The sequence below is a fragment of the Microtus ochrogaster genome, linkage group LG2, assembly GCF_000317375.1.
Source record: "Microtus ochrogaster isolate Prairie Vole_2 linkage group LG2, MicOch1.0, whole genome shotgun sequence".
Lineage (NCBI taxonomy): Eukaryota > Metazoa > Chordata > Mammalia > Rodentia > Cricetidae > Microtus > Microtus ochrogaster.
The window spans coordinates 50,051,819-50,067,529 of NC_022028.1; the positions used below are offsets into that span (position 1 = coordinate 50,051,819).

Consider the following 15,711-nt stretch of genomic DNA (forward strand, 5'->3'; position numbering starts at 1 on the left):
CCCAAAAAAAAAAAAAAAAGAGAGAGAGAGAGAGAAAACAGTGAGGGGCTCTTCTTCAGGTTCTGAGAGTTGAAACAGAATCTTGACCGTGCTAAGCAAGCACTCTGCCACTGAGCTACACTCCCAGCCTTCGTTTGTCTTCATTTTATGTATGCACTTCTCACGGGATAGCCTATGCTGGCCTCAAACTCTCCATCTTCTTGCTTCTGCCTCCAGCGTGCTGTGATTATAGGCAGAGGACACCATGCCCAGCTACATTTATTTTTAAAAGCTGTCCTTTGAGGCTACAGCTTCTGGATGTGTCTAAAACAGTACTATAATAATTGTGCTTTATATTAGTCTCAACTTCAAAAATATTGTGTAAATTAAAAAAGCTGTCTGCTTCCTATACAGTTCTGATCCAGAATGAGAGGCTTTGCTGATTATGTGTGTTTGATTTCTTATTCATAAAATTTACTTCTTAAGAAAAACTGTGTTTCTGTTACAAATACTTAATCAGGTTTTCTGTAACTGGTCCCTGTGTTTTGCCAGCATAGTGATAAATCATGCACATAATAAAATTTTGGAGGCAGGCAAGATCCTCGCTGACTTCCAATTAAAGGAAAATAGGGGCTGGGGATGTGGCTCAGTGGTAGAGTGCTTGTCCATCATGCACCAAGCTCCAGGTTCAAACCCAGAACCACACAGAAAAAAGTGGTAAAGAAATAACATTTTCAGTGTTTAAATATGGAATTAAAACAAAACAAAACCACATCCACTGAGGCACATAGCACACACATTATCCCGCATTACAGGATTGCACTAAGGAAGCAGAGGTAGGATGATTGCTGTGAGATTGAAGCCTGAGCTACATAGTGAATTCTGGGCTAGTCTGACTACATAGCAACAACTTACCTGGAATTAAATAGTAAATAAAAGGCTTTACTTTCTATGAAGGTGTAGGTGCTGACTGTCACACTACCTCTGGACTGTTTCTCTGACTTCTTAGGACACGCCATGTTGTGCATTGTCCTAGAGTGTAGTTAGTGGTGATTCTGGCTGTCGGGGTTTGGAAATAAGCTGTACAGCATCGAGGCCATCCAGAGCTGCACCATTCAGACACCCTCCGGTGTCCTCCTGCCCTTCCTTCCCGCCAATCCCATACCATATTCAGTCCTCAGTACGCGGCGCTTAGGGCCCCTTGTTTCCTTTTCAAATGTGTGGGACTCAGGGTTGCAACTAAGTAGAGCCACTTCTGTGACTGTTCAGCCAGGCTATCTGCTTACAAATGTTCTGCTTTCCCTCTCCCTTCCTCACACTGGGTGACTGCTCTCACTTTGGAGTTATCAACGTATTTTTTTGTTTTGTTTTGTTTGTTTTTCGAGACAGGGTTTCTGTGTAACTTTGGTACCTTTCCTGGTCTGTAAACCAGGATGGCCTCTATCTCACGAAGATTCGTCTGTTTCTGCTTCCCACGCTCTGCGATTAAAGGTGTGCACCATCAACTCCTGGCAAATAACAAAGTACTTTTAAGGGCAGCTGGTTAAGAATTGACTCATGCGGATCTCTGTGAGTTCGAGGCCAGCCTGGTCTACAAGATCTAGTCACAGTACAGGCTCCAAAGCTACAGAGAAACCCTGTCTCAAAAAAATCAACAACAACAACAAAAAAATTAACAAAAAAAAAAAAGAAAGAAAAGAAAAAAAGAATTGACTCATGAGCAGCTAGGCTATGGGCAGTGTTCTCTCATAATTCCCGTTTCTCTAAAACAGGATTGTGTGTTAGATTGCGACTTCCTTAAATGGTAGTGATGAGAATTACTAATCAATTGAAGACTGAAGAAGGATCACAGTAGGTCTCATCCCAGGAACAGAGAACATGCTGTGCTCTTTGCCTTTTGCTTGAGGGTTTTGAGCTGAGCATTCTATTAGTAAACAGTATTTCTTTGTGTCTCAATTTTACGGAATTTTCCTTGGCATTTACTTAGCTCAAGGCCTTTGCATTATTTACTTTTCTGTAGCAGTGAAAGAACACCATGACCAAGGTGACTTAGAAGACCTCATTTGGGTTTATAGTTCCAGGGGGTTGTGTCAGTCACGTCCGAGAGGCGTGGCAGAAGGCAGACATGGTGGCTGAAATGGGAAGCTGAGCCACACACCAAACATGAAGCAGAGAGCGAACTATAAATTTACCAAGGCTGTTTGCTCTCAGAGCCCGCCCCCAGTGTCATGCTCCCCCTAGCAAGGCAGCACCTTCTGCACCTCACCAAACTGCACTGCCAGCTAGGGACCCAAGTGTTCAAGTACTTGAGCCTATGGGGCATTTCTTTTCCACATCCCCACCCTGGGACAAGGTGTTGAGACTAGGATGATAGATCTTGCTCCCAAGTCTCTTCGCATATACCATTTGAATGTCCACTGAAATGTACTACAGACCCTTGTCACTTATCTTCCTGATACTGGCCTTTCTGTGCTCATTTCTGTGAGGTTAAAACAGAAGACAAATGCAATAAAACACTGTTTATTGCGAACTTCATTGTAACCTTGTTCAGAAATAGGTAAGGCATTTCATTATCTACGGAAAATTAGTGGTAACCAGGTGAACTTTACCTTACTGGTGACAACCTTCCTAGAAAGATCGGAAAGCAGCTTTGTCGTGGTTAGGTTACTGTGGTGACTGACATTTAGCTGTTGGTGGTAAACTCAGCAGTGGGCAGAGAACTGGTGGGAGGAGTTAGGTCTATTCAGGAAGAACATGTTCAAGCCTGGCTTCATTACAGATGCCAGATTGAGGAGTTCAGCTAAAGTACCAAGTACTATGTAGTCTTGTTGATCTTTGGACCTGAGTTCCTCTGGCCAGCTATCTTGCAAATTGCATTTTATAACCCTGGGAGGCAGCACTAGAGAGATTGCAAGGGAAAGATCTATACAAAACCACTCTTCCCTGGCCATCAACAGCTATACCCTCTCTGCTTAGCTAGTAGGGTTTGGGCTTTGTGGTTATTTTCCTCTTGAGCTGCTGTCACTTTCATTGCCCTGTCGATGACTGTATAACTTTTTCGGCATATTATTTATGGACTTGAAGTTTCTCTGTAACATGCTCATCTGGTCTGCCTCTTCCATCTTATTGGGATTTGGAGGGTGGTGGCCTGCCTTTGTGTGTCTTTGGCCTAAGAATGTTCATCTTGGGCATTTACAATCAGTTCAGGGAGTGAGGGTTATTTTAATTAAACACCTCCCTCTTTCTTTTCCTCCTCCCTCCCCCTCTCTTCTTCCCTTTTTCTCTCCCTCCCTTTCTCTTTCCCTGCCTTCTTTCCCTCCCTCCTTCCTTCACTGGCCCTCCCTCCTGTGTTCCTCTGTCCCTCCCTCTTTCCCTCCCTTCTCTCCCTTCCTCCCTGCCTTTCTAACTCTATAGCTGTTGGGAAAAAAATACTAGAAATTTGGTGTGAAAGGCAAGCCAAGAATTGTCAACGCAGTTGTCACAGTAACCAGGATGGAATTGTGACTACAGCAGAATCTTAACTCCATGTGGAATTTGCCACATTAAAAAATGTTCGAAACATTCAGTGAAAGATATTTTAGACATTTTTAGGTTAAGCTCAACCTTATTTTAAACCATGCCTTTATTCTTCAGCTCTGTACAATTCAATGAGACTGGCTCCAGTTCTTGGGCTTGGCCAGGTTTCCTGTAAAGAGACAAGCAGTACATATGTCATGCTTCCCCCTCTTAGGGGCCAGGAAACTCTCCTTACAAGACAAGTGTAGATGACCCTTGTATAATTTAGCCAGACACTTCCTCATTGACTTCTCTGGCCTACACAGGAAAAGCAAGGAGTCAAGGCATTCATATGCCTTCTACATTTCCAAAAGTGAAAGAAAATAAGAATACTTGTAAACCTACTATTAAAAGCAGTATTAAAATCAGCATCTGCTTTGGGAACAAAACACATGCCGTGACCCAGTGGGTTCTCCTACTGTGTCTTGTAGCCTTTGGACTGCTAGAGAAAAAGAGTCAGGGAAAATCTCAAGCTGTAGCTCCAATCTGTTGTACTTTTTCCCTTATGGTGCATGAGGTGGAGCCTAGGACTTTGTGCATGCTAGGCAGATCAACCCTCGCCCAAACTCTGCTGTGTTCTCTTTTAGACACTGAGGATCTTCGATGTTGTACAGTGTTTGTAAAAGAGGTTCCACGTCTCAAGAATACTTGCTTTTGTTTAATAATTTACTTTTATTTTATGTGCATTGGTGGTTTGCCTACATGTATCTGTCTCTGTGAGGGTATTAGATTCCTGGAACTGGAGTTATGGACAGTTGTGAGCTGCCATGTGGGTGCTGAGAATTGAACCTGGGTCCTCTGGAAGAGCAGCTGGTGCTCTTAACCTTCTTAACCACAGAGTCATCTCTTCAGCCACTCAGGAATACTGTTTAAAATATTGGTTTCCTTTTTTATCCCCAACTAATGATCTTGTGGATATTTTAGAATAATACCAAAGGATGTATCATCTCTTGGTTTTGTTTTATTTTTTTGAGACAGGATTTCTCTGCACAGCCCTGGCTATTGTGGAGCTCACTCTGTAGACCAAGCTGGCCTTGAACTGAGGAATCTTCTTGCCTCTGCCTCCCAAGTTCTGAGATCAAAGGTATATGACATCACACCTTGCTCTCGTCTGTTGTTTTATATGGAAAGGAAAAAGGGATTTAAAAAATACAATCACAAATCGTTCTAAATCAAAATCCTTCTACCCCTTTCTCCCTCCTCACACTCTCCATCCTCTTAGCAGATGAAATGAGCTGTGGTTGTAGAGAAAGGGAGAGATAGATAGAGTTGGGGCTCTTCCGTCTGGTAGGGTCATACACCATGCCGTCACATTAAGCAGTGTTGTGGAGCCCTTTGTGGTCACCTGAGCTAAGGAGATGAGTACTGCTTCTTCCCTTGGCTGGCAGCTCCCATCTCTTGAATGTCCCCAGACCATTAGAGCTGCCACCAGCCCTTTGGAAGTTGACTCTGGATGTCCCCAGCATAGATCTTTGGAGTAGTCTTGTGTGTGACTCACTCAGGGTACTTTAGCCAGAGCCTCTTCTGACCCCCATAAATTTCATATTGATTCTTGGGGGCTCTGCACCAGAGAGGGAGGATCCCAGGAAAAGGTGAGGTTTCACTCTGGACCCAGTCCTTTCTTAGGCACCAAGTCCTTTCTTCAAGTGCAGAGAGCAGTGCCTGTACCTGATAGCTGGGGTGTGCTCTCAGTATGTCCCGTGGGTCCTGGTAACCCAAATAGGAAAGCTAAAGGGCTGTAGCAAGAGGCTGGTGGGGCAGAGGGGAGATAAATGTTTGTTCTTCTTGATAAGGAAGGGTGAGACAGCTGAATGAAAGAGACAGCATTTAATTCCCAGAGGGCAGGATTCTAGTGACGCCTCAGCAGTGGCAGTCAGTGTGGTGGGGAGAGGGAGGGGTAGTCTTTTTGCTACAGAGCCTCCAGAGCGATTATTCATCTGCCTCCTTCACTGTGATTTCCTTCTTTCAGCCTTCCAATATCCATCACGGAAACCCTGCTTTTTATATGGGAGTTTACCCTGGTGGCTTGCCTGGAATACATTCTGAAGGATTAGTGTACACGGCATGGAGACTGGCCCCTGTGCCCAGCACACGCTGGTGAATATTCATGCCGACACCTGGGAGGGGTATTTCTAAAAAGACAGCTCAGACAGAATACATTCCAAAGAGGAAATGTTTTCCTCTTGTCTTAGGATCCCACCTCCAAGCAAATGTGGGAGGAGTGAGGGGGCGGGAGCTCGAGACAGTCTTCCTTGTCTTCTGCAGCAGAGAGGAGGGCCAGGCCCCGTCCCTGCCAGCCTTTGCTTGGGCTCCAGCTCTGGGCAGAGCAGTGTAAGCGATTATAGAGGGAAAAAGCAACCGTTCACTTAGCCTCTGGTCCTGTAACCCACACCGGTTTGGTTTAATCACGACTGTTGAGCAGTTAGGAAAGTTAAAGTTGTGCATGCTCATCTGAAAATGTTTGAATTAAAACTTGTGATCCCAGCTTTGAAAGTCTGGATCAAGAAATCTGTACTGAGTGGCCGGTGATCAAAGGAACCCGATTGAAAAGCTTAATTAGCCGTTTTTCCTCTAGCCATTACAAAAAAGGAATCTCATAAAATGTTGCTTATTTTCTGGCTTCTTGCCATTTTCAAAAGATTAATCTTACAGCAACATATTAAATTGATTAATTATCTTTTGTTTATAAGAACTTACATTTAGTTCGCATCTTCACCTTTGTGTGCTGTGGAGAAGATGTTGCTATTATTGTTCTCATTAATGTCTTTATTTTAGCGGTAAGTAATGTACCACATGGAGAGTCATGATTTATCACACCTCGGCCTTGCCACAGAATAAACTACCATTGTGTAGCGCGTGTGACTTGCTGCTTTGGTCTTGTGTTTCAGAGGGTAGCTTTCATGTGGACCTCACAAAAGACGTTCAGAAAATGGATATGTGGGGAGGAAGTTTTAAGACAAGTAGACGTGACAGCCAGGCGGGCTAGCCAGACTTTGATTATATAGAACATAGGAGAATTGGTACTGGCTACAGGAGGTGGGGCCAGGAAGGCACAGCCAGGGTGAGTAGTGAGAGATATCCAGGCCTGGACTGTTTTAAAGTCACTCAGCAAGTGCCCAGGACTTTGTAGATTGTGTCAGCTGGGGTAGAGGTGGGGACCCAGATCTGGCTCAAGTGAAGAGGTCAGGCTGGTAAGAAAGAAAAAGAGATGGGGATAACGTTACTGACTGTGTTGAGAGAGACAAGAAAAGGCAATTGCTAAGAGCAAAAATAGAGAAAGGACTTGATTGAATAGGAAGGGTTTGCCTTATACTTCATCTCTGCTGGGATGCTCTCTCGCCTGTAATGTTGAGTCAAGTCTGCCTACCTTGTTTTGCCCTTCCATTCTTTTTCTCTCTCACCTGGTTGAATACAAAGATCTGCCTAGAGCTAAATTTTGAGTTTTCCCCCAGACACAAATTCTGTGAACACTTGACCCAAGGGACTAGAAAGGAGCTGTGGAGCTTATTAAATTTCTTTTTGACTGTGTTTCTTGGTTCTGTGTGTAGGTTGTATGCATGTGAGCACACATTAGCATGTAGTCAGAGGAGGAGCAGATGAATAAAGTAAGAGATGAAATAGCAATGAGTGGGCTGGGGCTGCAGCTCAGTTGGTAAAGCACTTGCCTAGCCTGCGTGAGGCCCTGGGTTCAGTCCCCAACATTGCCAAGAAAAAGGGAGAGAGGGAGGAGGAAAGAGCAGTGAGGTCTTATGAGAGATGCAGTTTTTCTGTAATCCATGTTTTTTCCCCATCCTCTGTAGTCCTGCTCTGTACATCCCCTGAAGTGTACGACAGACAGTTGAGCAGGTGGTGTGCCAGGGGCAGGTGCCCCCCCCCCTTGGGAGCATCCTTTGGGTGGTATTATGAAGAAAATGGGGAGCTAGTTGAGTCTGTTCCTCCCCTGCCTGTTGGATGGAGGCCCATGGTGGGACTATTTTACCCTATAGAGGCATATGTATTAAAGACTGGAGAAGTCAGGTCCCTAACACTTAGCTTATAAAGTAAGTCCCAAGCTCTTTGTCAGGTCTGTCTGTCTTACCTTCCCTATAATTTCATAGAATTTGGGGGAGGGAGGCAAGAAAGATCACACAAATGCATATCGCCTTTCACTCTTAGACATACTGACTCTGGCCTTTTAAAGTCACAGTGGCACCTAATACTCTTCCCAACCAACCAGGCTGTAAGTGAGCTGGCTGAATGTCTAGGAAGCCGCTCCCTGTGCTCAGCCTCCAGCTGATCCTTTTCTGTGCCCGCTGAGAGCCCATCTCACTGATTGCATGTCTGCACCAGGATGAGGAAGCTGCTGTGCTCAGGGCAGATGGCCTTACTACAGAGAGGGAACCTGAGAATGCCTAATTTAAACACCAGGAAAGATCTGCAAAAACTACCTACCTGCTTAACAAGTCCGTGCCCCAAAGGTTTGCATGAAGCTTCAGCTTGTCAGATAGCACAAGGGCAGCCAATGACCATTTGATGCCACCTTCTTGCCTAGGGAAGGGGCTATATTACAAAAGAGTCAGCTTCAAAATACAAGAAAGAACTTTTCTTCTGAGACTGTTGGCCTAGACATAGTTTTCCCATATTCACATGGAAAGCATAAAATGAAAGACTATGTATTATGAAATCCAGATCATAAGACTGGGCCAGAACTTTCTTGTTAAATAAAAAAAAAAAGGTTTACCAGGTGACTGAATAATCTAAAGGTATCTGGGGCAGTATGTAGCACGTGCCAAAAAATTAACACTGACTTAGACAAAGAGCTTTGCATTGAGAAATTAAAAGTGCATGGATTATAAATTGTTATTTTTCTCTAAGTGTGATGATGTGTGCATAGACAGTGGGTGTGGTCTGTGTAAATATGAGCTGATACGGTGCCCAGTCCCTCCTCATTCCACACTCTGCGTCGATGACAGTGGAGCCCCTGGTACTGTGCAGTCAGTTCCTGTGTTATCGGCCAGACTTGAGTTTAAAGTCCACTGTCCCTAAGGAAAAGAACCGTGTCCTGGTAGCTTCTAAAGATGACTTGTTCTGTCTTGTTCTTCCCCTTTTGCAGTTGTTCCTAGTTGTACCCCAGAGGCCTGCTTTCCTTACAGTCCCTGGATTATAGTGTGCCAGGTGTAAGTCGGAACTAGAGATGCATGCAGCCCACTTTTATTGCCACTTGTCTAAATGAGATGGCACCCACAGCTGCCCAAGCGTTTTATTTTGCCACCTCCCTTTATTTCATCTTGGGGCATCAGTGCCTAAACACCAGTACAGAAGCAGACCATCACAAGCCTGAGTGAGACTTAGCCCTGAGCAGGACCATTGTTTCTAACTTCCCTGGAGAACTCATCTTCTCTATCTGCTGCAGTCTGGATAGGAGTGGCTTGGTGTCCAGCCCATGGAGCTTTCCAGACATGGAGGAACCTTCTAGTGAAGGTGGGTGTGCAGGTCATCCACTGAATGTCTGTAGAGGGAACACTGGAGCCCTGGCCACCTCCAGCGCCCCCTGTTGGCCATCTGGCTATAAGCACTTCCCTCCCTGCTCACTATCACACCATGGACCCAGAAGTAATGAGCTGACAGCTGGGCATTGAGCCATCACAAACTGCTATAGGTGTGGTGGGCCACACCTTTAATCCTAATACTTGGGACACAGAAGCAGGCAGATCTCTGTGAGTCAGAGGCCAACCTGATCTACACAGTTTCAGGTGAGACCTTCTCTGAAAAGAAAACAACAAAGCCGGTGTGCCAAAGAACACCTTACCCTTCTTAAAGGTTAATATCTCAAGTCTTTTGTCCCAGTGACAGAAAGCTGGCAGACAGAACATCCTAGCTGTGAGAGATTAAGCAGGAGATGGAGGCTCTGATGTGTTCTGCTAACAGACTTGCCAAGAATGCATTCCTTCTGGTGAGAAGCTGCAGTTCCCTCCCGCTGATGGTGGAAGACTGGCATCCGCTCTGCTCTGAAGCTGGAGCCCACTTGTAGGCATGGCCTCTGCAGCCGTGGCCTCCTTCACTGTTCTCATGTCTGAGATTTTCAGGGCAGCCATTCAGTCTCTTTAGACTCTTCAGAACATTGTGGCCTGGCTCTAGCCCCTGCTGAGATTCATTTTGGACTTAAGTCCTCCAGCAACTCTGCTCTGCTGGGCCTCACCCCCACCCGAGAAGCACACCATCCAGTGCCATGGCAGCCAACAAGAAGGAGCCCTTCATCTTGGGGAAAAGCCCTGTTTCTCACTAGTAGAGTTGGTTCTCTGGAGCCTGTTAGCTCCTCTGGCAGCCGTTGCCAACTGCCTGCCCCTTGCCAACCACAGGGATAGAAAGGTACCTCACATTGTGTCTGTGTGCTTCCCGTTGCAGCCACAATAACTGGATTCTTCAATGAGTTACACGTTCCCTGCTTGGTCGCAATACCTGACCTTTCCCAGATCTTCAATTCCACCAAGTCTACCCCTCAGTCAAGAAGTGCTCAGCACTTTCCTGGCCCTTGGATCCTTGGCCAGGGAAGTGCTGAGTCAAGCTCACCGCACCCCTGCTGGGTGGTTCTGAAGTGTCCTTGGTGATTAGCCAGTGCACAGTGCCTGCCCACAGAAGCCCCTCATTGAACCTATCCTCACCCCTTGCCCTTGCCACCCCTCAGTCCTGCCATTCTCCTCTACAGAAACAGCCTGTCCTGCGGCAGGAAGACCCTCATCCAAAGGGAGCTTTCCTCCCCTTTCTTCCTCTGCTTTTCCTGTTGTACCAAGTGTTGCTGCACTCATTGTCACGCGCCTTTGCTCCCAGTGTGCTCTGCTGGGAACCTAGCTCAGGCCCCTTTGATTCCAAGTGACAAAGCCAAGTAAAGATAACCTAAGCCATGAAGGTGGCTTCATGGTGGCATGTCATAGTACTGAAACCAGACTTGGGGATTGGTCAGGAGCAGCCCCACTCTGTTTCACTGTGTCCTGGCTCTGCTTCTGATACCCATGACTGCATCCTTCCTGGTACCTGTGATGAAAGAAGACCACCCTGGAATATCTGCCTCCTCATTATCTCATTTAAGTGAGCAGGGCCAATTAGCTAGACGCTCACTGCATCCTCCGGTTTGAGAAATGAAATGTGATTAGCCCAGCATGGGTCTGTTTCCTAGGATGCAGCCAGGTCTACAGGACAAACTGAGCCCAAGAACTCCCACACCTACTTTGGAATGGGGCTACTCCAAGCAGTTCTCAGAGAGGATGCCGTGCGGTGTGCCGCCATAGCAAACCCTCCATTGCATCTGCAGGGGATTATAACTGTCAGAACACAGGAGCCCGGGGAAGCCATCCGAGGCGGGTATTGAAGTTCACAAGGGGGGAACAGGAAGATAAGGAGATTCAAAGATTTACCTAATAGTGCTTAGTGCTTGGTAGATAATTTTTGAATTATTAAATGAAAGACAACTATTTCTAAAGAACCTAAGGGTTCTTTAAGAATATTATATATACTTTTTTGAGGCTATAAATGTCTTTGACAAAAAATTTATAAATGAATTCTTTAAGTTATTACATTGCTAATAGCCGGGTAGTTGATCTTGCTTTGGTTGCTTGTTTTCTCCAAATGAGGAAACTTAGCAACAGCAGCAGTGTGTTAGGTCCCCATGTCTTCCAGCAAGGCTGCCACAAACGGTAGGCAATTAGGTACAAGCAAACAGGCCCTTGCTCCTGGTCTAAAGGCACCAATTCAGGGGAGAAACTGTTGATCTCTTCTGTTAGGCTTCAGCCATTGTTCACAGTCTGGCATGGAATTAATCCCTTAAGAAAGGGATGAAAAAAAATGCCATTCAGCACAACATAGTTTGTCATCGCATGCATAATGCAGGCTTTCCAATTAGAATGCTACAATTTGGAGACTTTCTTCACAGACTGATGAGGGAGCAATTATTTTAAGAAGGGAAAACTCAGTCCACTGGGTTTGCCTCCAGTCACTTCTAACTCTGGCCACAAAGACAAGAGTTTTGAAATCATATTCACTATCGAATTTTATATCAAAACACCAGCACGGAGAGCAATTAGTTGCTGTAAACTGAGCCCCGGGTAATCAATGGTATGCAACCAGCCATTTATGGAAGATGTAAGCAGAATCACATCTGCTAATCAATTTTTTTAAAACCAGCACTTCCCTGCTTTTCGGGCGCCCCCACTGTAAGGATAGCGGGAGATGGGGAGACAACATGTAATGTCACCAGACACTTCCCTGCTTTTCGGGCGCCCCCACTGTAAGGGTAGCGGGAGATGGGGGGACAACATGTAATGTCACCAGACATTTCGCACAGCGCTCATTAGATGCTGAGCTCTGGGGCAGCCATTCGCAGGCCTGATCTGCACTGGTGACTCTCCGGTGGGATAAAGTCAGCCTCTTTGAAAATGGCTTCTGATAATGGGGTGGAGGAGGGAGGGGTATGTTTGAGGAGCTCATCTTCTTTAAGGTCATGAGGAGTGTCTCTGCTGGGTGATCACACTCTGCAAACATTCCCAGCCAGATTACAAGCCAGAAATGTCTCTATGCTGTCAGTGCAAATCCCTAAGAACAGACTTTGCAGGCAGACAAAGGAGCGAGTGAGGGAAGGTGGTGGGGCTTTACACTGCCTAACAAGAACCCGTAACAGGAAGGAGACTGAGCCAGCTTTTCTTTTAGGGTTTTAAACTGTACTTGCTTTTTCAGTTGAATCAACAAAAGGATTTTATTCCTGATGAAGGCTAAGTTCCCAGCAAATAGGCACCCTGGTACATGAATTTGAATCCCTCTGAAGCTGCACGTGCAGAGGACAGAGCTCTATACTTGATAACCTGCCATCCGTCAGTGTCCCTTCCCACTCAAGAGTCACCGTGACCCTGCATTCCCCAGGGGCTCTTAATAGAAGAATAGAAAGGAGATGTCTCAACCAGTATGTGCACTTGGCTGCTATTCAGGAAGGAAAAAAATTTAGGCTAGGAGAAATTATTGAGGTAAAGATCGATGGACTAGGCTAATAAAAATTAATATCTTTAGCATGCCAACTATGATAGGCAGTGAATTAATATCCTTTATCTCTGGAGGACATTTTGTAAGTCATTAACAATAGGATAAATATAGAAAATACACAGAATGTTCAAGTTCAGTGATAAGTTTAAAAAAATCCCTGCAAATGAATGAAATGTGTGTGCCGTGTAACAGCAGCAGTGTTTCTAAGTATGATTGTCAGTGGGGCGCCCAGAACTGGGCGCTGGCTAGAATCTGCTGGCAGCACAGCCTGTTACAGATTTCTGTTGGAGGTGAGGGAGAAGAGAGGTGTATACCACAGGCTCAAAATGAGAGTGATTTTACAAACTTTTTTGATTTTTCAAGACAGGGTTTCTCCGTAGCTTTTGGTTTCTGTCCTGGAACTAGCTCTTGTAGACCAGGCTGGCCTCGAACTCACAGAGATCCACCTGCCTCTGCCTCCCGAGTGCTGGGATTAAAGGCGTGCGCCACCACCGCCCGGCTATTTTACAAACTTTTTCAAGGGAAGTAGTGGATTTAGCTAAGAATGTTTATTAAAGAGTTTTCCTAACAGTGAAATATTATTCACTACTTAAATTTTGTTTACTAAGAGACTGACTAAACTGTAAGACATCTGTAGAATGAAATGCTGTGGTGTCAGCACGATAGAGATGATGTCAGACATGACCTTACAGGGTCTCCCTCACTCCCCCAGGGTTTCTCTGCGTAGCTCTCACTGTCCCGGCCTCGAACTCACAGAGATCTGCCTGTCTCTGCCTCCCGAGTGCTGGGATCGAAGGCGTGCGCCACCGTCAGTTTACAGGTAGTGCCGACATCACTCTGGGAGTCTCTGAGGACACCCACCACACTCATAATTGATCACCTCTCAGTGTTGTCTCCACGTCTTGTATCCTCAAGGCAGTCTCTTTCCATGGACCATTTTGAGATCTGGTTAGATTCTGCCTCACAGGGATCGAGTGTGTTTATTGGGTACTCTGTCAGCACTGACTCATAGTTACCTGGACGATAGGTGGTTGGAACCCTCTGGTTCTCCGTTAATAATTCCAAATCGTAGTGAGAGAGCCAGGCGTGGTGGCACAGGCCTTTACTCAGGAGGCAGATATCTGAGTTCCAGGACAGCCAGGGCAACGCAGAGAAACCCTATCTCCAGAAACAAAAACAAAACACCCCAAGCGTCATAGTGAGGGTTGTCTTGCAAGAAACCTGTTGCAAGCTGTGAGGTGAGGAGAAGAGTTAACTTGAGGCTCCCTCATCTGTAATAGTGAATGGCTGTGTCCCAAAGAACTGAAGGGAAAGGAGCTGGGCCCTGGGCACAGGCCTGTCATCCCAGGGGCTCAAGGTCAGCCTTGGCAACTTAGACCCCGCCTCAAAGGCAGAGTAAGAGGGCTGTGACCATAGCTTAGTGATAGAACAGTTGCCTAGCCCTCGCCTAATATCCAGAGAAAATCACAGGAGCAGTAATTCTCTACAGCAACCTTATATGTGAGACAGAACTCGTGCAAGGGTTTTCACTGGCTGTAATCACAGGATTAGAGAAGACACCAGGAATGGCAGTTATGGAGTGATAGGTTAGAGTAGAAAATGATCCAGATGCATAAAGTGGGAATAACAGCAGTACTTGCTGGGGATTACAGACCTGGGTTTTGATCAGGATGCCAGGTTGGAATCCTGCATCACGCACATGCGGACAATGAGCTTAGATAAGGCACTTAGAGCAGCAAGGCTCACTTCTACCATCCATATAATGTGAGGAGTGCAATCATGCTTGCTAAGAGGATAGATATTCAGGTGGAGATAATAGAGCAGACTGTGCAGGGCGCTTGACATGGGTCTGATCCACATAAGCATTAAAGAAATGTTGGCTCTCATGATTATCATTGTTACTGCTGTGTTTGCCCAGCTGACGTCCCTGAGCACTGGCTCCAAGTGACATGCTGTTCCATGCTCTGGGTATCGAGAAACTATTTAGACATGGGTACTGCCTTCAGGGTGCTCACTGTTGTAGCTGACTGGAAGCACATGCATCCAACTTCCTGTTAAACAGTATACTAGTGCATCTGCTTTGTTTAGACAAAAACGGCTGAGATAGTAGAAATCAGAAGCCAAATACAGATCCCATATCGAAAGACTCGGATTCTGTTTTAACTGAAGAACTGCACATGTGAAATGTGTGGCTCACACATCCATCGTTTGTGCATAGCCTGGTGAATATTTACATGCTCCTGCAGCCATGTAGCTGCCACTGGGAGCAAACTAGCACATCTCTGGCCTTCTAGAAGGTGCCCTCATCCCATTTCTCAATCAGTACCTTCCTTAGAAGTAACAGTTATTCTGAAACCTAGGTAAGTGCATTCTGACTGAACTCGATGAAAGTGGACTCCTAGTCCATTGGAGTTCTTACCTGAGCAGAAAGAGGGCTCAGAGCAGAACCGAGAGAGAGTAAGTTCCCAGATACTGAGTATGTTTTCTGGTGCATTTGGCTCTCTCACGCTTGGGGTCCTCATAGAACATTGATTAAGATTTTTTTGTTTGCATAAAGAGCACATTTTTTTTCCTTGTCAGTTCCTTTAAAAAAATACAAAAGAAAGCTATTTACATCACATTTGCTTTGTATTGGGTATTGTAACTCGAGGATGATGTGAATTATGTAGAAGGCCAGGTGTTAACAGCCCTCTGATCACAGCACTGGAGACGCTAAGCAGGGGATCTTGGGCTCACTAGCCTAGCCTACACCACAAGACCTTGTCTGTGGAGGATGCCCACACACAGACTCATCTTAATACTTGGGTATGTCTATCTACATTTATGAATTTGTGTTCACCTATGTCAGGGGTATGTTAGAATGGATGACTGCATAGATTTTGTATATATAAAATATATATGTAAGATGTCGTGTTACTGAAGGACTTGAGTAGCCACAGACTTTTGGGGGTGGGTGTTAGGACTAGTTGCTTATAGATGATAAGGGGTAGCTGTATTCCCACATCAGGAAATTTTACCAGGGTCACACGGAAACATGGTAAAAGTGAGTGCTTGTTAGCACCGCGGGAAAGCACTTGTTCCCTGAGCAGTGGTTCTGGGGTGTTATCCTCAGCTAGCTCCATTCCCTGAGCAGTGGTTCTGGGGTGTTATCCTCAGCTAGCTCCGTTCCCT

The 15,711-nt window shown here is 45.6% G+C and overlaps 1 protein-coding gene across 1 annotated transcript in view; it reads left to right on the plus strand.

Moving 5' to 3' along the window:
* Btbd9 (BTB domain containing 9) overlaps positions 1–15,711 on the plus strand; it is a 366,300-nt gene that overhangs the window by 285,094 nt on the left and 65,495 nt on the right. The gene's annotated exons all lie outside the window — the stretch shown is intronic.